This window comes from Protopterus annectens, chromosome 1.part0, assembly GCF_019279795.1.
Source record: "Protopterus annectens isolate FY-2018-M chromosome 1.part0, PAN1.0, whole genome shotgun sequence".
In the NCBI taxonomy this organism is placed as follows: domain Eukaryota; kingdom Metazoa; phylum Chordata; order Ceratodontiformes; family Protopteridae; genus Protopterus; species Protopterus annectens.
Window position 1 is genome coordinate 1,245,123,555 of NC_056725.1, and position 21,761 is coordinate 1,245,145,315.

Genomic DNA, 21,761 nt, shown 5'->3' on the forward strand with positions numbered 1-21,761 from the left:
CAAACATATGGGAATTTGCCACTAAACTTGCAGCCAAGCATGCTGACAGACATTCATCTGGGAGTAAAAAGATAAATGAAAAGAGAATTCATGGTATGCATTGCACAACAGGCCATGGCACTTAATGTAGTTAAGTAGCTGCCAAAGATCCAGCAGAGTCCCAGTTATGCCTAGGTCATTACAGAAACACATTTGAAGGAATAGTTGTAAACAGAAAATGACCTGTACATAAGCTAGGTAGGGGAATACAAGTATAAATTAATAATTGTAGGTTAAGCTACCAGATAGTAGGAAGCCATCCCACTGTAAGAAGATAATCCTAAAGCCATTTTCCGAGAGGTAGTCTTATTATTACAGCTGAGTATAACTAGATGGCCCAGGCTGATAGCATAGAGGTTAAGGTGCAGGATTACTAGCTGTTAGATATGGGTTTGAAACCTGGTTGAGGCACAACAGGGCAACAACAGTATCTGTGTGGAAGAGAAGCCTGGCAATCTACTTCCATAATTTGCCATGAGAAACCTATGGGGCCTATCCATACAGTAGTCATGTGTTGATTTCAACTCAAGGGCATCTAACTTAACTTAATGACTAGATCTGAAAATCTTCAGAGATCAGTATATCTTGATTAATGTTTCTGATAATGCATGTTCTTAATGGATGCCGCAAGATAAGCCAATAAGGATATATATCTACAATCCACATCTAGATGGAATGGCTGAATGGTGCAACAAAACACTAAAATGTATCAAAAAGGAGAAAACCTGGCACCAGCTATTACCCTATATGATGGTTGCATTCAAAATGTACCACATTCTTCCATGAGGTTTCATCTTTTGTATTATGATATAGGAGGCAACCTGGGAGGGTATTATAAATTGCATAGAAAGCAAAGAAGAAGAAAGAGCTCTGAAAAATAGTATAACGTCAACTCAGTGAACAGGAAGCAGAATAAATGTATCATGTGATACAATTGCAGTAAAGACCACTTTCATTAAACCTTGGTCTGCTGGAGAATGTATGGTAGTTTCTTATCGATAGTGTCAGAATAAGAGTCTTAGCTTTTAACCAAGGGTAAAGATAAGTGAAACAAAATTGGTTCATTGGAAAAGGGAGGTGAAAGAGTTTATTAGAAAAAATACAGCAGAGTTGATCATCTGAATGTCAATTACCTGAAATGTTAATTATCTGCATACAGCCTTCCGAAGTTTTTTGGGTAGGAAAAATCATAAAGTCTGAATATGTAAATGTTATATGTATTCCCTTGCGTGTGTTTTTTTTTTTTACCTTGTACTGCAATAATATAATAAACTGTTTTGTACTTACAGTAAATTTGTTTTATTTTTCTTGTCTAATGTTCTCATCAAAAACATTTTTAGAAGTTTTTTATCCAGTTCAATTGTATGTTTGATTATCCGAATTGTCTGATTATCCAAACTACCCCTGGTCCCAACTATTGCAGATAATCGATTCTCTACTGTAAAGATAAACTTTTCTCTGACCTGGAATGAGCCAAGCCAGTAAGTCATTAAAATGTGACAGAGACAGGTGAGGAGGTGAAGCCCTGACCTGTGAGGAGGTGAAGCCCTGACCTTAATGAATCTGGAAATGGAACTACAAAGATGATCTGCTAAAGGTGAGAAAATATATTGGCCTTGAACTTAAAATTGCATACCTAATGGAGATGTCCCACTGTTCTGGTGCTCAAATCAGGAGGCGATGTTGGATCCTGTAATCAGTTTTGGCAGCTAAACTCCATTTATAACGTTTAAAGCTATCTTGGCTAAGGAACTGACCTGCCAGATATCTCATGACATTGAACCTTGCAAATAAATATTAGCAGATGTTTTCTTCCTCATTGGAGTGACTTTTATAATAAATTATTCTTTTATTTGAGTGCATGCATCTGCCACAACATTCCAACAACTGATAGAAACCACCTGTGACCACAGAGACATTATATAGCTGCAGACCTAGATTACATGGTCATATACAGTCAGGGTTTAGTTTCTCACATGGTTAAGGCTTATGCAGTAGGCAAATCCTTTTGTGAGACCATCTTGGCAATTAGTTTAAAAGAGATGGTTGGGCATTGTAAGGTAACTGGTGTTGCTATGTGTGGAAAATAAGGAAGACATCTAAGACTGCCTCAGCCACTGACTGGCTGTCACTGAGCAGGACTTGTATATGTGATATATGGAGTTATAATACTGTTGTGTGTCTCAGCCATGCACAGTTAATGAGATCTGAGCAATGGTTGTAACTGGGCTACGGGAATTTTAATGTGTGTTTAGGCTGTAGCAAATGCAGTACTGTGGCACTAAAGTGGGTGAGGTTTGTCTGACAATTTCCACGGACTTTGTGATTGTAACATTCACAGTGCTGTCTACATTTTGCTCTATTCTGTATACTGTTCTCCATTTTTGATTCACATTTTCTTTGTTTATAATGCGTACCTTGTTGTTACATTAGCCCCTGGGCTGTGACTGAAAATGGCCTTTGATCCAGCTTAGTTATGGGTCAACAAACAAATAAACAAATAAAATAAAAAATGAGGCACACATAGACAGTTATTTGTAAAGTGTTTTGCAAAATACGAATTATTAATCAGATATGCAATAATAATAATTAGGGGGTCACTGTTATCTGCTCAAAAATGGGTTGCCCTGTAATTAAGGAGAGACCACCTAATGCAGGAGGAAGAGCTTAAGTAGCTTGGAATCTTGTTTGTGAGTGAATATAAAGGGGATCAGGAGGCTGACCAGGGGAATGGCTGTGGTGGTGGCAGTAATGCAGGTGAAGTAAGAATTTGCTCCTAGGCCAAAGCCATCAGGTTACTAATAAGTCTTTGTCTCCATCCTCACCTGTGGTCATGTGCTTTGGGTAGTGACCAAGAGAATAAGAACATGAGTACAAGTGGTAAAAATGAGGATGCCTTCCCTATGAGCTGGGTTCACTCTTTACTGCAGAGGTGGAACTTGGCAGCCTAAGATGATCTCAGAGTGCAGCTGCTGTTCTTTCATGTTTACAGGAGTCAGTTAAGACAGTTTAGTTACCCTGTGAGGATGCCCCCTGGGTATCTCCCAAGAGATGTATTCCAGGCTCACTGGGAGAGGGTCTGAGAGCAGACTCAAGACATGGAGTGATTATATTTCTCTGCTTACGAGGGAATGCGGGGGGGGGGTCCACAGGAAGAACTGGAAACTGTTACAAGGGCTAGTGCAGTCTTCTGTACACTAATATATTTGCTGCCACCGTAACCCACACCTGGACAAATGCTTTAGAAGAAGGGAGGATGGATGGATGGATGGATGGATGGATGGATGGATGGATGGATGGATGGATGGATGGATGGATGGATGGATGGATGGAACTGTAATAATATTTCAATAGCAGGGAGAAAGATGCTTAGGGTTGTCATATATTTCAGGGGCATGATGGCACTAACAAATGGCACCCTACTGGACTGGTCACATGATGCAAAGCCAAAGGTCTAACAGAGTGTTTATCTTTGTGCTTAAATATTAGCAATACTTGCAAATATGCAAGAACACAAAAGTAAAGGTGTGTGGTGAACTGTACTACATAGTGTCACCTACAAGCTGCATGTAATACTGCTTCATATTCATTTATGTAGCTTGTGTGGTCTGTCAGATAATTATTGCTGCCTAAAAGTACAGTTCTTCAGATTTCTGTCTCTTTGTCTAAAATGAAGACTTTTAAAAGGACTCCTTTGGAGTAATATAAAAGCTAATAGTTGGAATGTTGTTTCTGATACTCTGCATATATCAGGTAAGTGTAATGAGATAAACACTTTGTTTTATACTGTTTCCTCTTATACTTTATTCAATATGAAATATAAAATTAGAATTCATGGTTAAGAGTTTTTTTTCAGAATATATGAATGTGAAGCTTTGAATACCTTTGCTAGTTTACATTTCTGAGTAGAACTTAAGGTTGCAAGGTGTCAGTTTATGTTGCATGCATAGTTTTAGGAATAGAATGTGCCAGAAACTTCTCAGGAACAGTACTACAGCTCTGCAAGAAGCAAGGCTGCAATTTAGACAATGGGAGTGGAGTTGGCAAAGTGTGACATCATGTCCTTAGTCTCTGGATTCATCATCTCTCTTTCTCTGTCTCTTTAGTATTTTGCTTAGTTGCCATAACAAACAGATAAACAAGCAATGCTGCAGCAAAGGCAGGATTCATCACAGAAGTGTACAAAGCCAATACGAAGAAACAGCTTCTGCAGAAATTCTGAATATGCAGTTGGTGCACAGAACCTGTGCCAGGATCCATGCTAGTGAAAAGATTACTGGGATATAAAGAGAATGTGCAAGGGATCAGATGTGCAGTTGGTGCACAGAACCTGTGCCACGATCCATGCTAGTGAAAAGATTATTGGGATATGAAGGGAATGTGCAAGGGATCAAATGTGCACTTGATGCACAGAACCTGTGCCAGGATCCATGCTAGTGAAAAGATTACTGGGATATGAAGAAAATGTGCAAGGGATCAGATGTGCACTTGGTGCAGAGAACCTGTGCCAGGATCCATGCTAGTGAAAAGATTACTGGGATATGAAGAGAATGTGCAAGGATGGGATATGAAGGGAATGTGCAAGGAATCAGATGACACAGCAGCAGAATAGCTGCAGTGCAATCCGAGGAATCAGTTATTTGTTGATTCACATTTTAACGTATATGCATTTCCAGTCTCCACTCTCCTTAACCACATTATTTGGTTTATTGCCACATTCCATATTCCAGATATAAAGATGGAGTACAAGGAATATCTAACACCAAAAAACAAAAGTACTTCCCTGACATGTATTAACCAAGCATATGCTATGTATACTGCGATCTGAAATGTACTGTGTAAAAACAAGTTATTTAATCTACATGTTTTTCGTGGTATATTGCAACACCCTTTATTAAATATCATTTTTCAGAATGTTTGATTGGCTAAAAGTTGCTGTACGTTTTATTCAAGTCTATCATTCAGGGTTCTTTTTAGTAGTGTAAAGGCAGAATTTACAGAAATATGCACTGTCCATGGTCTGGAGCTACACTTGTGCATGTGTGTGTGTGTGTGTGTGTGTGTGTGTGTGTGTGTGTGTGTGTGTGTGTGTGTTTACATTCTGGAAGCTGACACACAATTCTAAATATTTTGCCCTGCCACTGCACTTATACACACACACACACACACACACACACACACACACACACACACACACACACACACACACACACACACACACACACACACACACACACACACACACACACACACACACACACACAGTCTCTCTCCCTCCCTCTCTCTCCCTCTCTCTCAGGTAACCAACTATTCTTTTACAGCCCTGTGTTGAAGAAAAGCATAGTCACCTGAGAACTGCAATTACAGTTTAACAAACCGCTAAGATGTTGAGATCTTGTAGGCCTACTATATAGAGAATAGAATGTACAAGTGACTGGGCCATGTGGTCATTTACTCTTTGCCAATAGCTACCCGTATACCGTACTTTCTTTTTCAGGGAGTGATGTCAGTCATACCAGGGCTAAATTTATGAATACACATCCAATTGTCCAATTTCTTCTTAAAGGAAGATAGCATGTCAGATTGCTTGACCTGGAGAGGAAGTTTGTTCCAGGGACAAATCTGTTTCTCAACCATGATTTGTTTATTTGCTAAAGCTGGTTCAGATCTCTGGCTTTAGTGTTTGCTGGTCTGTTTGATTTGTGGAGAAATAAGAGGTCTTGGACTGCCAGATCCATAATGGCCCAGAAGACAAGGCACAAATTGGTCCTAAGGATCATGCTGAAAGAAATAGAGCTACTATTCTCTGATGGATATATGAGACTTATGTACAGTTTTCTTTAACTCTAGTTGTTTCTCATTCACTCCTCTCTTCAGAATCCATGTTTGTTTAGATCCTGGATCGTCTTTGTTTTGAATTTCTTAATTCTTGTTTCGAATCCATACCCTGCTTCAGACACTGTACTCGTTCAGGTCCTAGACCTTCTTTGTTTTGATTTTCCTAATCCAGGTTGTTTCTAATTCATTCCCTGATTCAGAAACTGTTGGTTTCGGTTCTAGATCTGCCTTTGTTTTGATTTTTGTAAGTGATTTCTATGCCATGCATTCTCTTAGAATCTAATTCTTTTAACTTACTATGCTAAAGGCTGCCTTTCAGTTTTCCATTACCCTTTCTTCTTTCCTTGCTTGGTTTCATCAGGTTCATTATTCAATTTATAAACATATCTAAGTACTTGCTTTAAAATGACTTGGTTCGTGTTTTTTGTAACTTATACATGACTGACTTTAACGTATAGTAAACCAGCCAAGAAAAATAAATCAATGGGAACATTTTATATAGTGCTGGACATATCAGCAGATGTGCATTCACTGCTACATTTTCAGTTTCTGATATAGAATGTAAGCATTTTTAATATTTTGAATGCTATTTTTTCTGCTTTCAAGCACCATAATCTCTAATTTTCCTACATTTGTGTTATATATTAATGGGATAGAAAAATATGTTGTCTATTATTTGTTATTTGTTATTTGCTCTTACTGATTGCAATAAAATGTGTTAAAAACTATAATTCAGGCTCTGCTTTAACCATCTGCACTTCTTTCATCACTTTTTCTTGTCTACCACTGAATATGTCTGTGTTGTTGTTTACAATTATGAGGGCCCAGACCATGTCAGAAACAGGCGAACAATTAGTGTAACTATTTAGAGTATAAACCTAGACAAATAAATATAAAATATAATAGCAAGGACAGGGTGGGCTGTAATCACAGTAATGTCAAATTTCTGGTTCTTTACACAGAGGCATGCATTATCTGCTAGGAACAACTGTCTGCACAAAGAAATATAAATTATGCCTTTAGACACTGAAGGCAGAGTTTCTTTTTCCTGCACTATAGCTCCTGCAATAATGACACTGCAGGTACCTAATTACTAATAAAATATCCACCAGTTTTATATCTGTGGAAACCCTTTGACTACACATGGGGATACCTTCTCCCTACTCCAAAAGATCTCATTACCAGGTGCAGATTGTGTCAGTTATCCAGTTTTCTAGTGTCTGCTCATACATATATATTAACTTGCTGTAATAAAGTCACTCATCATTGTATGCCCTCTGCCACTCCTTTCACACTGTACACATAATTCCACACTCCTTTCTCACTTGTTCTTGGGATCTAGAACAGGACTGTTACCCACCTCCTTAGAGCTGGAGATATTGTTCTGTTCTTCACTGTAAACTTGAAGTGAATACACTAATATGTTTTTTCAGTGGGCTTGATAATTCAACATATTTCTTTGTGGGACTATCGGTTGATAGCTAAATCCGATAAACTGCCATACATGTTTGCATCAAATTCTCTAAGCATATTACACATTGCACAGTCTCTTCATTTAGATCAATGTTAATGCACATACTTGCTCAGATTTATGAGGTTATAGCCCATTTATTAATACTACTACATAAGCAAGAACCGAGCATTCAAGCAATGTGGTTCATATTTAGGATTATAAAATAATAACATTGAACAGATGGGTCAGGCATATTTATAAACATCTATATAGCATGTGTTTTGCTTGGCAAAAATAGTATCATAGATTTTTGAAATGTCAGTATTCCTGTTAATACCTAATACATGAGCAAGGCAGCAGTTACATATTATGCCAAATTGTGTCCTTGCAGCACAAATATACATTATGCCTTTTTTAATGGAATAAAATCAGATCATCTATTTACATCCACAATATGTGAGATAGGGAGACATAAGAAGATTGTGAAAAAATTGGGGTAAATGTCTACTTGCAATTGAATATCCTTAAAAGCTATAGTATAGACATTTATTGGGCCTGATAAAACAAATTACTTTTTCTTAAGTTTAGAATCTTCTCATGGACAGGATCTGTAATTTTCTTTTCCCTGTGTCATTCCTAAGGCCTGATATTAACATGACAAATGTATTTATTTTTTAGTTTGTTTTAGTGTTTGCTTGTTTTAGTGTTTGTTAGTCTGATTATTTCTAGGTAGCTATATAAAAACTGCTAATATAATTAAGCTGATTTCATTTCACCATACTGATGTATACAAGTGATCAGAGTTTTAGCAACTTGACCACAAACTCACAATTTGAAAATTCTTTTATGCTAGCATTTGTTGTGCCAGCTTTCATTTTTTTCTATAACTACATGAAATATTCTGTTCTCAGGGAAAATTAAAATACCCAGCAGTACATTATTCACTGCTATCTTCCATGCTGGAAGTTATACAAATAATACAGTTAATTATAACTTATATTCCATGCTGAAGGGTTATACAATTAGTGGTGTTAATTCTGATCAAATACATTTAACTCTACTAAAGAGAAAAAAAATGTATTTTGCATCTGCAACTGTGTAATATCCTGTTTTTTTTTTTTTTCAAAATTTGGGCTAAACTTCAAATATAGCAAATTCTGAACATCTTATACAGCAAGTGTGAAAGCTTTTCTTTCCCCTTGTCTACTTAAGTGCTCATGTGCTATTTACTCATGGCACACTTACTCACTGCCAATTCCTTGAAAAGGCAAGTGTTCTCACTCCCACTATCTCAATCTCCTTTAACTGCTGAGCCCTACAATTACCCTATCTGGCAAAATTGTGTAGCACTACCTGAACCCTAACTCTAACCTTAAAATACCCTTTCCACTCCCTAACCCTAAGACTCCCTTCCCACTTTATAAATGTAAAATTCCCTTCCTGCTCCCTAATCCTAAGATTCCTTTCTCACTCCTGAAACCTATAATCCCCCCTCCTGCTCCATTCCTAACCAGTGTGCTAATTTACCCTCCCACTTTCTCCCACGCCATCACCACGGCTGCTGCACTTATTTCACTCAAACTCCAATAATGTGTTTGGATAAGTTGCAGCGGTGGCTTGCCTGAACTCATATTTGAGTGCAAGCATAAGCATTAGCAGCAGCCTATCTGAGCTGTAAGATACTTGAGTTGCTTGCTTTGAGACAGCAGTCTTCTAGTGCTTAAGACTCAAGCGATTGAAGAGCGCTCTTTTTTTCCTCATGGCCAGGGCATTTTTTTTTACCAGTCCATAGGGGAATTTTTTGGTTTTTTTTAACAGTGAAACATTTTCGCAAATTCTATCCTGCTTACAAGTTACAGACTTTAGACATCTTAAGGGAACAACAAATATTATCACAATTTGGGAAAACTGAATGAGATTTCTGTCATTTTGCCATTCAAACAATAGTGCATTTTATGGCATCCTACAAGCATCCCTTGCTAAAACTGCATCATATCACTGACAACATTTTTTTATTCTTTTTTTTTATATTTTTGTTGGTGGAATAAGCAGCTTGATTTGTGTCACAAAACAGCAACTACCATCTGTTATGCAGCTGCTATGTAGGTCACAAGGAGTATGCTCAGTTGATGAATGTATGTGTATTATTTTGTTACAGGCTAAAAAATGCAAACCTCTCTGTTTTTCCAGGCAGTCATCATAGCTGTGTTGAGCTATTGTTTTTCCTGAAATACAATAGTTGTAATATGGAAAAGTAAACAACTAAATAGATTAGAGCTGTAGAGATTTTAAGATAAGTGAGTATAAAGTTCTTACAGTGTGAAACTACAACATCTGCCATGCTTCAATTAACTGGTATGTTTATAGTGTTTAGAAGAGTAATGGAACATGGAATTATATAACACAAATCAGAGCAACATACAGTAAGCACATCAGCAGATTACCCATTTTCTGGTGTGACCCAGAAGCACTGTTTGGTGAAGTGACTTTCTCATTGTCACACAGTAGACAAAAGAATGTAGAAGGAATTAAACTCTCTAACTTTACCCTGGGCATATGAAACAGCTCACTAACAGTTCAAGACTTTCTAAACGTATCTGATAGCGTAATTCAAAAAAATACCAAACAGCAGTGTAGCAGTCTTTGTGTCTGCTGTGTGCCACTTGGATCTGTCGACCTGTAGATACATGATACCCTTCTATGGTGTAGGATAACTGCATCACAAGATTTGTAACATAACATTCAGAAAATGAGTGAGGAAGTCAATTTTCAGAAGGAAAACAAAAAGTAGGAGGGCAAAAAAGAAAAAGAAAAACTGCCCTTTCATAGATTGCAAAAATAATTCAGTTTAGTGAAGCATTCAGCTATTTGTTAAACAAATGAGCACCCTTCTGTGTCATTGAAAACTAAAATAAATACAATCCAGCCATTCTATTTTATGTAACTTTCTTGACTAGTGATAAAATATGAATTTCTCACTCTGTTCCCATGTATATGCACGCGCACACACACACACACACACACACACACACAGACATCACACATGTATGTCTGCGTATGTAAAAATAAAAGTAATACAGATTAATGATTTCCAAAAGAAAAGTGTAGCAGTACTGATTTTTCATTACCAGTTCTACTAATCCAGATGCATCACATATCTTGATTTAAAAGTTTAGCTTCCTTTACCTTTTCGATGCTGAATTCATATCATGCAGTCTTATGGCTATGGGCAGTTTGTTAAAATATAATTAATTAAATCTTATGTGCAGATCATTAAATGATGACAATCCTATAGTACAAGTTTTACAAAATGCTTTTGGGGATCAGGTCTCCACAAATACTTCATGTGGGTGGGGGGGGGGGGGGCTGCTGAACCTCCTTGCCCTCACTGTGTCTCATACCTCTTAACCTCCTAGCTCAAGAAATCTGGACAAAACCAAAACAATGAGGAAACAAAGGCCCAAAAAATAGGGACAAATTGTAAATATTGCCTTTAGAAACTTAGAAAGCTGACAGAATAAACATTTTTTGTCCTCATGCATTTAATGAAAGAACTGAAGACGGAAACTCAAATGTCTGTCATTATTTAGGGAATTCAGTTCTCACTGATTTGACAGAAAACCACACATTTTATGCAAAACGGGTAAAATTATGAAGCAAAAATCTGGACAGTTGAGATGCATGATGTGTTTTATAATCGCTGAAAAATACATATTTTCCATCATGCCATGTTTCCCTTTCCCCTGTATCTTTCAAGTCCAGTTTTGTGACCATTTTTGTTTAAATATGAATTAGTGAACTGTGTTTTTCAAAATCTCATGCACCTCCATCCCTCCATTTACCCATTTCATCCTCAACCTCTCTTCCCATTTTTTGCAGATGTGGTCAGGGGACGAGGTTATCACTTAAACTGTAACAGTCAACTAGAGCCAAGGTTCACACTGCCAAGTGATTACCACTGCCTTGGCTTTTAAAGGGAAAAAATCATACATATAAATTTACGGGAGCTGTTTATACTTTTTCTTCTCATTTAATTTTATTTGAATTTTTAAATTATTATTATTGGTAATAGTGCTACTAGTATTAGTGGTAATAATAACGTTTTTAAACAAACGAAAAATAAAAGCTAGGTGTATTGCAATACACAAATTAATCATCGAGGATCATACATTACAGGAATCTTTGTCACCTGCTTAGTATTACAAAAGCTACTGTGCCTCTGGGAATATTTACTTGAATGAGAGTAAAATTCTGTATTACACTGGTTAGTATCCATATGACAGTTTCGGTGCAGATAATGACACTATTTAGTCCATGTGAATGTCTTTTTAATAATAACGACAGAAACTATAAGGGTGAGACTTAAGGATCAACCTGTAATTTTAATGTTTACTTGTACATTTAACAAGGTATTTTATCGTGCACTTTCAGTTTCAAGTGCTAGACCGATAAACATCCAGGAGTGAATTAGAACAATAAATGATTTAGAAATGCCTCATGTGAGTAACCAGTTACAGAGCGAAAACGATTGAAGACCAAGACTGAAGTTTATAAACGGACAAGTATCTCAGTGACTATAGACTATTTGCGGAAAGTAAATGACATGTTTATTCTTCCATGGGCAGTTTGAGTCTTTTTTCTGAAATGAAGTGAAACCGTAGTATCTTCTCCGTTCTTTTACACCATTATGAACTGCAGACTGCATGAAAAACGTCGAGATAAACCCGTTTATTGTTTTGAAACATATAACTATACAAAAGCACTGATATAAACCCTATCTAAAGTTTCACTCTCAAAAATAAGCCTTAAACATAGCAACGTTTATTAAAATATGCTTAATTGTTAGATATTGTCAGACTGCTGAAATTACAATGTTCCCTTTTTGCGCACTTGCAATTATATCATAATTTAGAATATTTCTTACAGTTGTCTGCTCACAGTGAATCAGAATAGCCACATTTGCAGAACTTGAGCATGAGAAAGCAATCTGGAAAATTCACGCAACTGAGAAGATGAACAAGGTCTGATGGAATGATGCTGTAGAATGAAGTGTCAGTGTGATGTTGTAGCAAAATTTAAAATACATAATACAGCCTTCTGCAGAAATTTTTTATAGACAGTTTCAAAACAACCATACTGTTATGCACTTATGATGTGTTTTACGTATGCATGTGCTTTTGTAATGACACCTGTGTCACCCCTGAACATTTTGTTCACAATTCTTGGATTGAATATAGGGGTGTGAGGTTGGCATAATGGTTAAAGTGTTTACCTTATACCAGGTGCATGGTTTGAATCTGACATGGGGTAATTGACCAGGCTTATAATAGCCCAGATGGGCAGTTAGCTTAGTACTAATCTATGAACCCATGAAAAGCAAAATATTGGGTCATTTCAATTACCACGTTTGGACTTGACTGCATGTAATTATACCTATGTACTACAATTAAAACAGAAGCGTGCTCCTTAAAAATTAAACCAGACATAAAACGTGTATTAAGAATAATATCTACCAAAAGTGCACAACTCGTATAATAAACTATTAGATATGTATACTATACCCTTGCATGCATTAGAATGAAAGAATCCAGTTATGCAACTAAAACCATAAATCATGCATTTGTGAAAATGGAAAATGCACATGGTTAATGCCGTTCAGCCTATAAATTAGGCAGTTTTATTATAACCGGTCTACACGTGCAGCTGAACAATACTGTAGTCTTGCAAGGTGCATTAAAAGTAAGATGATGATGAGTTTAATTATCATCGAAGCAGTATAATAATTGTTAATTTGGTATTAATATTTTAAATCACGTGCACCCAGATTATTGTCCAAAGTCTGAATAGAAGAAAGTCAAATATATTTAAAAAATCACAATTCCCGTGAAGTGCCGATCTTACACACACACACACACACACACACACACACACACACACACACACACACACACTGAAATGTCTAGTTTAACTAGGTGAAGAAGCGCTCTTACTTGTGTCCTTGCAAACTGTGCTGCCTACATTCATATGTTTAGCTGCTCCCTCATCCTAGTGATCCCACAGGTCGAGGGCAACAAATATTTGCATCCTTATTAGTCACTAGAGTGATTATACACGATTTTACGGTCTTGTTACGTACAGTACAGCACCCTTCAACAATTGATGGCACTACTCCGTTAAAGCGCACTAGGTGGGTTAAGCATCCGTATAGTGCCCCAACTCTAAAATATAACAAGGGAAGAACAATGAATTCGAGCAAGATAATCCATCCTACTACAGAAAAAAAATGAAAATGTTGACATTTGAAATTATTAGGACTGAAAATTATCATATTCACTACTTTATAGAGAGACGTTTAGTTGCACATTGTCGCATGCCTGTGACAAATGGCTATAAACAGATTAGAACTAAAAAAGCGCAAGTACCCCTCTTTACACCCCCACCCCCTCGAAAAAACGTTAAGCCAACCAAAAGAAAGACAAAAGCTAGCCAATGAAGTTATGTTTGCTTTAACTGCAGGTAATTGTTAAGTCAGTTTATCATACGAGATCTTAGCTTTCAACCAATCAGTGACAAATTTCAACAGAATCAGGGACAAATCCGGAAAATCCGAGAAATAATGAGGGACACTTTTAAGATTCTAGTACTATTAACTTAAGACATTGACAGAATAAAATGTGAATTAATATTCGTTTTCTGAAGTAAAATAAGTCTATAACTTTTATTTTTATGATTTAAGCGTAATTTACTACATTTTCCACAAAAGTCACTAATTTTATGGGGATTTAGAGGGACAAAGTTAAACTTAAAGTCAAAATCAGGAGTAGTTGAGAGTGTTGAAAAAAATTACGTGAGCATGCAATGACAGATTTTTTTTTCACAAAGGGTGTGTGAATAGTGTATAAAGCAAAATAAGTGCCTATTTGTTTTTTTTCTCAGCCGTGCAGAGCTGAAGACTGGTATACTCAATGAAAACCTTAAAGCATTCTTATTAACTCTTGCGGCGTAAGGGTTAAAAGATCACCTGTGTTACTGCATGTGACCCTGAAGTTATGAAGCAATCACACAGTTAGTACTTCCACCTTATGTCCAGCAAAATTAAGCGCAAAACAGCCTAGAAAAAAGAATATGAAATAAAAGTCACATGATTTATCTGTTCATCAATTTTTATAAAATGTATTTAATATGCAAATTCTACCACACTGCTTTGGATTAATTTTATTTTATGGTTCGAGCTATACATTTTCTGAACTTTCTATAATATATCATAAGCCCACACATTCCACGTGCGTTAGTGTGGTAAAAGACTCAAAACACGTATCTAAAAAGCTGTGAATATGAACTGTAAATAAACAAAAATAAATATAGATCAAACTTTACAAATTTATTTCTGTGAAGAAAGAAGTTTTTACAAATTATCATTCAACACCTTCAATACATTGTCTTTCAGATCTTCTCTTTGGTCATTCTATATCTGTATGAGCGCATCTGGAAACTTTAGTTTACTTACAGGGACAAAGGCATGCTATTATAGCTGCTTACTTAAAAATAAAAAAAATCAGATCATCAGTATAAATCGCTAATTAGTGTAATTCTTTCTACCAAACGCAACTGGTGTAAGATGATATGTCGGCATTTGATGTTGTTGCCATAATAAAGAAAGTTTGAATAATATAATTTTAAAGTTCACACACGATAGTTTCAGCTTTCGTACCTGACACTGCTATAAAGCACAGAATATAAGGAGTCTATGATAACACCAGTAGTTATGGAATATCTACTTATACAATAAATACTAGGTTGCAAAATAAGGACTTCAAGTCAGTAATAACAAACACAGTCATGTTACATGGCTTGTAGTCATTAAAGCTGTATCACTACATTGATTTATTGCTCCACTTTTAATCTCATTCGGTAAACTTCCAGTTACACTTTCTCTAGTTTTCACATGCTGGCAATACTACAGTACAAATACTTGTGTCTGTGCTTTGCAAGAATCCCTAACAATAGAATTTCTGCAAAACATCACGAGTTGAATAAAACTGAAATGTATTTTCACATACGGTATTTTATTTAGATTCCCACGTGTTTTTGCACCTAAAACAATAATTTACAATATGAAGCAATTGTTCAAAATATGGCATGCATCGTAAAAAGGTGACATGTTCTCCTGTAACTAAAGGCATATGGTTTTCCCTTTATATAACAGTTATGTAAAGAAATTGCTACTTATTATGCTGGGCACTCATTTGTACTCACAATTTACAAGCTTCATCGTAAATAGCGCGAGCATGTTAAGGGACAGGAGAAATTGGGTTTTATTTATTTATTTGCAGTTTGTTTACCGGGAAAGTCCACTGGGCCATTCAGAGCCCATTTTCAGTGGAGGGCCGGGGAGAAAAGCTCCTCAGTACATGAAATGAAAGTAGAAATGTATACATTGGCAAATCACTTTTATTACATTGGTAATATACTTACTAACAAACAATTAGTTAAAATGTAATACACGATTAGAAATCCAGTGGCAAAAACAAACAGATGTGACATTACAACAATTTTTGAGGTAGTTAGAGCAGAGAGGAATTTTTTGGTAAACGTGGTATAAAAGTAGAAAGATGTCACTAGACTTAAATAGTCTAAGGAGACTGGCTGCGGGTACAGATTCCGATGGAAGGCAGGTGTTTGTGTAAAGAGGTTTTGAAACTTGTATGATTATGTGTATTTCTAATGGCTAAAAGTAGATAGAGCTTGGCTAAAGAGTAGGAGCAAAGGAGCTGACCGGGACTTTAATATAGCATGCCAAAGAGGAAAAAAAAAAAGACTGACAACCTGAAGAACTGGGAAGACCCACAAAAATCTTAAGATGTCCAATGTAATCAAGTCAATCCTCTTCTGCGTAACTTGCAATTTATGTACACATTTCCAAGATAATGCCTAACTGTTCTTTTTATAACATAATATACTTGTAAACGTTTATATTTACATTCATTTGCTCTTAAATGCATTTACTACAGATCCGTTTATTTTTATGTCACGCTGCCCTTGTTTAAATAAATGTGCATCGATCTAAGTGGCATTGTTCTCCTTAAAACATGGCCATTTCATCTTACCACTTACATTTTAAAGTTCCTTCCCCAGTTTTAATGCTTGTAAGTATATATGTATGTTTATTGGCGTTACTTTTATGTATCTGTTTGTAGGCTATGTAATAAGAAATATGCTTATTTGTGCAAAAGAATGGCCCCTTTACAAGTAGGTGCAGCCGAAAATTGTCACTAAACTTGAAAAACGTTTAAAACGTGTTTCGCCATTAGTTTCTAACAAGAATGGCACTAGGAAAAAATGATAAGAAGGTATCCTTCAAATCCAGAGCAGAGCCAGCATTTCTTTATTTATGTGATTTTACCAGTATACATACAAGGGAGCTGAGACAAGTTTGATGCAACTCCTTAGTGGACCCCTGCACATGTCAATACATGTGTAATAGCAATTAAGAATAGGTATAGACCATGAGGTATATTATGCATGAATACAGATCAGAGTTGCAAATATACTCTAGCATAGCCTAGATAGTGGGTACAGATGCAGGAGTGATTAAAAATGAAAAGAACGTGTTGATAGGTGGTTATCTGCAGGAACTGGCAGACCAGGCATGCGATACGGGTAACCTACTGGTGGGGGAAGACCGACAGCTGGAGCTTCAACCCGTCGACCTGCTCAGTTCATCCCCCATGTCGGCGAGTTGTGCCGGAAGTGATTCCCGGAGGCGGTGGGGGGGGGGGGGTTCTGCCTTCTTTGCGTTAGTGCGACAGTGGGGTTGATATACTTATATAAGTTCGGGGAAGGGGGACAGTTCGGCGAATGCAGTTCGGGAATTCCAATCAGTGCATTTGTATTTTGTCCAGTCTTAGTGGAAGCATAAAATGCAAAATATATAATAACTTGACTACTTCAGTTACTGGTTTGACCTAAACAGATCTGTATCTTTAGGTGCTAAGTATGTTTCGTGGCTAGTTATTAGCATGGGATGCATAATTAACTTGCTGTTTAGCAATAAGCTAAACTGCTAAGGATGTACTTCATCCTTAAAACGAAGTTTAATTCCTTCTCCCTCACTACATGCCGTGCGACTTTGAGGTTGTCTGAATATAAAAGTGCACTGTATTACATCGTGAGAAAGACAGTTGTGCTTGATGGTCCTTCTGAATTGACGGATAATTAACCGGAGGAAGGGAGAAATTAAGTAAAAGATGAGTTCTAGTACTGGTGATATATTACTGATATAAAACGGGAATTCGGTGTCGTGTGTTTGTTAAATCTCATATTATCTCTTGTGATTAGCAAGACTTGAACGATCGCTAGTACGAATAATATTTTCCAGAATGCAACTATTATATGATTATAATGCTGTTTTAGCTATGTTTTAAACACACATGCCATTATATGCGTTACGTCGTTTAAGTAATTGAAGAGAAAGGAATTCGTGAAAACGCAGTTGTAAATAAAGTGGGAAGAGCAGTATGGATGTGCTTTTACATCTTCCCCCCTCAGAAAATGCCTGCCTGGAAGTGTAAGTGGTATCCTTTGCTTTATATCAGCTGCTCCAGGGACAGCAATTTTTGCTTGCAGGCACACAGAAATACCACTGCATCTGCATCGTGCACTTTAGTTCAGTCCGATATACTGTGCTCTACTTTATAATACAGCTCAGACAGACGCCTGCTGCACCAAGTCATTTTCTCTTGCCGCAAAAGATAAGTGCGTTGCTTGCAGCGGACTGCCATTTCTGAAGTTTCCCATTGATTGCAGTCTTGCTTTGGACGTATAACCCTGTTTGCTTTATGTATATTGATTGATTGATCTATCGATTGTCTTTTGTTCACATGGAAAGTCCAAATGGGCACAACAAGTCTTGTTTTCAGCAAAGTCCCGAGAGAAAAGCTCCACATAAAATACATATTTACAAAAAACAACAATACATTCTTTAAGCTTAAAATTAAACATTTTAAGTATTACCTTACAGGTAGTACTGAAATATACAGTGAAGACATTTGTCATATACTTTAGAAGTTATGTTATTTTACATAAGTCAAAGACATGTTAACATGTGATCGCTAGACATACGAAAACAAGGAACCTTATGCATGGAACAATGAACATTATTAGTTCTCTTACTCATTTGCTGTTTTTACTTTTTTTGTTGAGCCAGTGGAACCCCAACCTTATCCCCTATCCTCAAGGATATTCTGAATTTAGTCTCAGGACTTCTGAAAATGCATGTTAACACACACCATGATATTCTAGTAAATTTCTAAGTTTCTAAAAGCAATATTCAAAACATGTCCTTATTGTTGGGCCTTTGCCGCCCCCCCCCCCCCCCCCCCCATTTTGTCAGGCTTTATCCAGATTTCTAGCACTAACAGGTTAGACGTATGCTGGAAGCCAATGATTGTTATATCGCACGCAAGCGTGACTTAGAAAAGGCATTAAATACCGGGAACATCTGAAACATAAACAAAAATTAGAAACACATCAAGGACGGTGTAATAATTAATAGTTCAGCAATTATTCTGCATGCACAGGATGGCATACCTGTCAACTGTCCCTGATTTTCGACAACACCCCTGATTTTGACGCAAAATTCTATTTTGTACCTCCTAATCCCTCCTGAAAACGTTTGGAGAAAATATGGTGGATTGCACTTAATAAATAATGACAATAATACGATTTATAGACTTCTTTTATTCCAAAAAATGCACAAAATATTCACATTATCTTATTCTGACAATATTTTTTAAAAATGACTTGATTATTTTTGGATTTATTCTTGATTCTGGGGGAAAGAAGTTGAGAGCTATTTAGGTTCATAGGTTTACACTAGGCTATCTGCCCGAGGGCATTTACAAGCCTAGCCCATAGTTTTGTGGCTTACGCCACCCCTTTAGTATGGGGAACTATTTCATACGCGCAGTTCTCCAACAATATTGTGAGGGTTCAGGGCATGCATATACTGGGCTACAATGATAGGGAACAGACCATTACATTTTACAGTAACCCCGTCTTTACAAATTGATGACATATGTTTTCCAGTCTCTCTTTTGTTTCTGTCACGCACTAATGCACAAACAAAGCCTGAAGGTCGATATCACATACTGAAACATTTGCAATGACCTACAGTTATTTAGTTGTAATTTTTTGCACATATAAACCTGTACACTATCAGTTGCTTTAGGCAGGAATATAGTAACAATGTTTTACGTACAAAACGACAATAATAGCAGCCCTTAATCAAAAGTGCCTTAAAATTATGTAAAAGAAACTCACATTGGAACATTGTATACCTTATGATGGGTAAGACTTTGTGGACTGCAAAATGTTGTTGAATTTATTTTCAGTATTTGTAAGAAACAGTCAAAAGGTGACCGCTGCTAGTTTTGGTGGCCCAAGACTGTCCGTACAGTATGCCTGTCAGAGTGCGTGCGTGTGTGTGTGTGTGTGTGTGGGGGGGGGGGTATTTCGAGATCACACAACGGGTAAGGAAAATGAGAAACTCCCACAATGTTTTTGTTCCCCGATCTCACTCAATTACACTGTAACATCTCCATTGCTATGCTGTTCATACCTCTCAACATTTGAGCAAGAAATCTGGACAAAGCCTAAAATAATGGGGGGGGGGGCAAAGGCCAAAAACAGGAACAGATTATAAATATTGATCATATAAACTTAGGAAGTTGCAAGAGTAACATGTTTTGAGTTTGCATGCATTTTTCTTGGGGATATGAACTGAAACTCGCATGCCTTTCACTGATTTAACTTCACTGTTCGGTGATTTGCCAAAAGCCATATGTTTTTTGAAGAACAGACCAAAATATGAAAAATATGAGGTAAAAATCTGGACATTCTGCGAATATCTGGACAGTTCAGATGCGTGCTCCACTAAAATAGATCTATTTATTTAGAGCCAGCTTGCAATTTGACATGCTCATATCTCGATGTAAATGGATAGATGAATGATAATAAAAAAACTGCTATTAGTATAGGTCTCAACTTCTTTGCTAAAGAATCAGGGGCAAAGCCAAAAGTAAGAGGAGACAAGGACCCCAAATTGTTGACAATTTTTAAATATCACTGTAATTCACTTTACACGTTCTGCACCTATATCAACCCCAGACCTTCAAAAATCATAATACTGGCCTTTAAAAATCATAGCAGAGGGTCAAAAAGAGGAGTAATTTTGTCTTTTTCAGAATAGGAAGTATTTATTTATTAGCTATGTTAATGAAGCGCATACAATCATTTACTACTACTACTACTAACTATATAGGCCGTAATACATAATGACCTTCTGTTAAGAAAAATAAGAACGCCTCCTCTTTCTGACCCTCGGCTATAATTTTTGAACATTGGAGTTGGGAAGTATGCTTACACTGGGCAGTACAAAAATATGAGGCACAACCATGGAAGTTCTGTAAAATCAGAAAGAGTTGAGAGGTATGACGGTCGTTACTCCCTGTAGCTGTGCAGTCCGTTATGACCAAACACAAAACTGTGAAAAAAACGACACTGATGTGGGCAAAAATTAAGCAGACCCAGATCCTTATTTAAAATGCAAGAGCACTGGGCCAACGATGGCTATCAGCGTGTTGTGCGTGTGTGTGTGAATCCATCCATCTAGATGCGTTTATAGGTTTATATATACACATGCACAGATACGGAATATCTTCTTTGCATATGGTGCTTACCTGTCTCTCTCTTTGCATTTTTGCATTTACACTGAAGGGTGTAGATGTGCATTACATTTTATAGAACTTGCCATCGCTTCATATCTTAACAGTATCCATCCAGACTCCTGTTTGACATAATTAATTAATAATAAATGCATGAATAAATTAACTAATCAAATGGGCTTGCTATCTAAAAGACATAATAAAATCCTGGCGGTGTTAGAATCATTGCTTTAGCTGTTACAATGCCAGCAAAATAAAGCTACTAATATGCAGTGGCTTGGTTTTAAGAATAAACTTTTAAAGATTGTGTGTGTGTGTGTGTGTGTGTGTGTGTGTGTGTGTGTGTGTGTGTGAGAGAGAGAGAGAGAGAGAGAGAGAGACAGAGAGAGTGTGTAACGGCATGCTTGCAACTTCGTTATATATATTAGTCACCTCATAAACATGATAATTTAATTTTTTTTTGCTTGGCCCAGCTTTCAAATATGCAACAAATTTGCAGATCATTATTAAAAAAATCACTGACGGCAATTACTATTAAGTTTTGGCTTGCTGTCCTTAAATAGTCACCCCTTTGGTGTACTTATACAGGAATAGCCTACATCTGGAGATGTACAAGAAAAATAACATGATCAAAAAATCACAGTGCCCCCCGCACTGACCGTGTTTGCCCTAGAACTAGTGCGATTATTTTTTCAGCCACCATACAT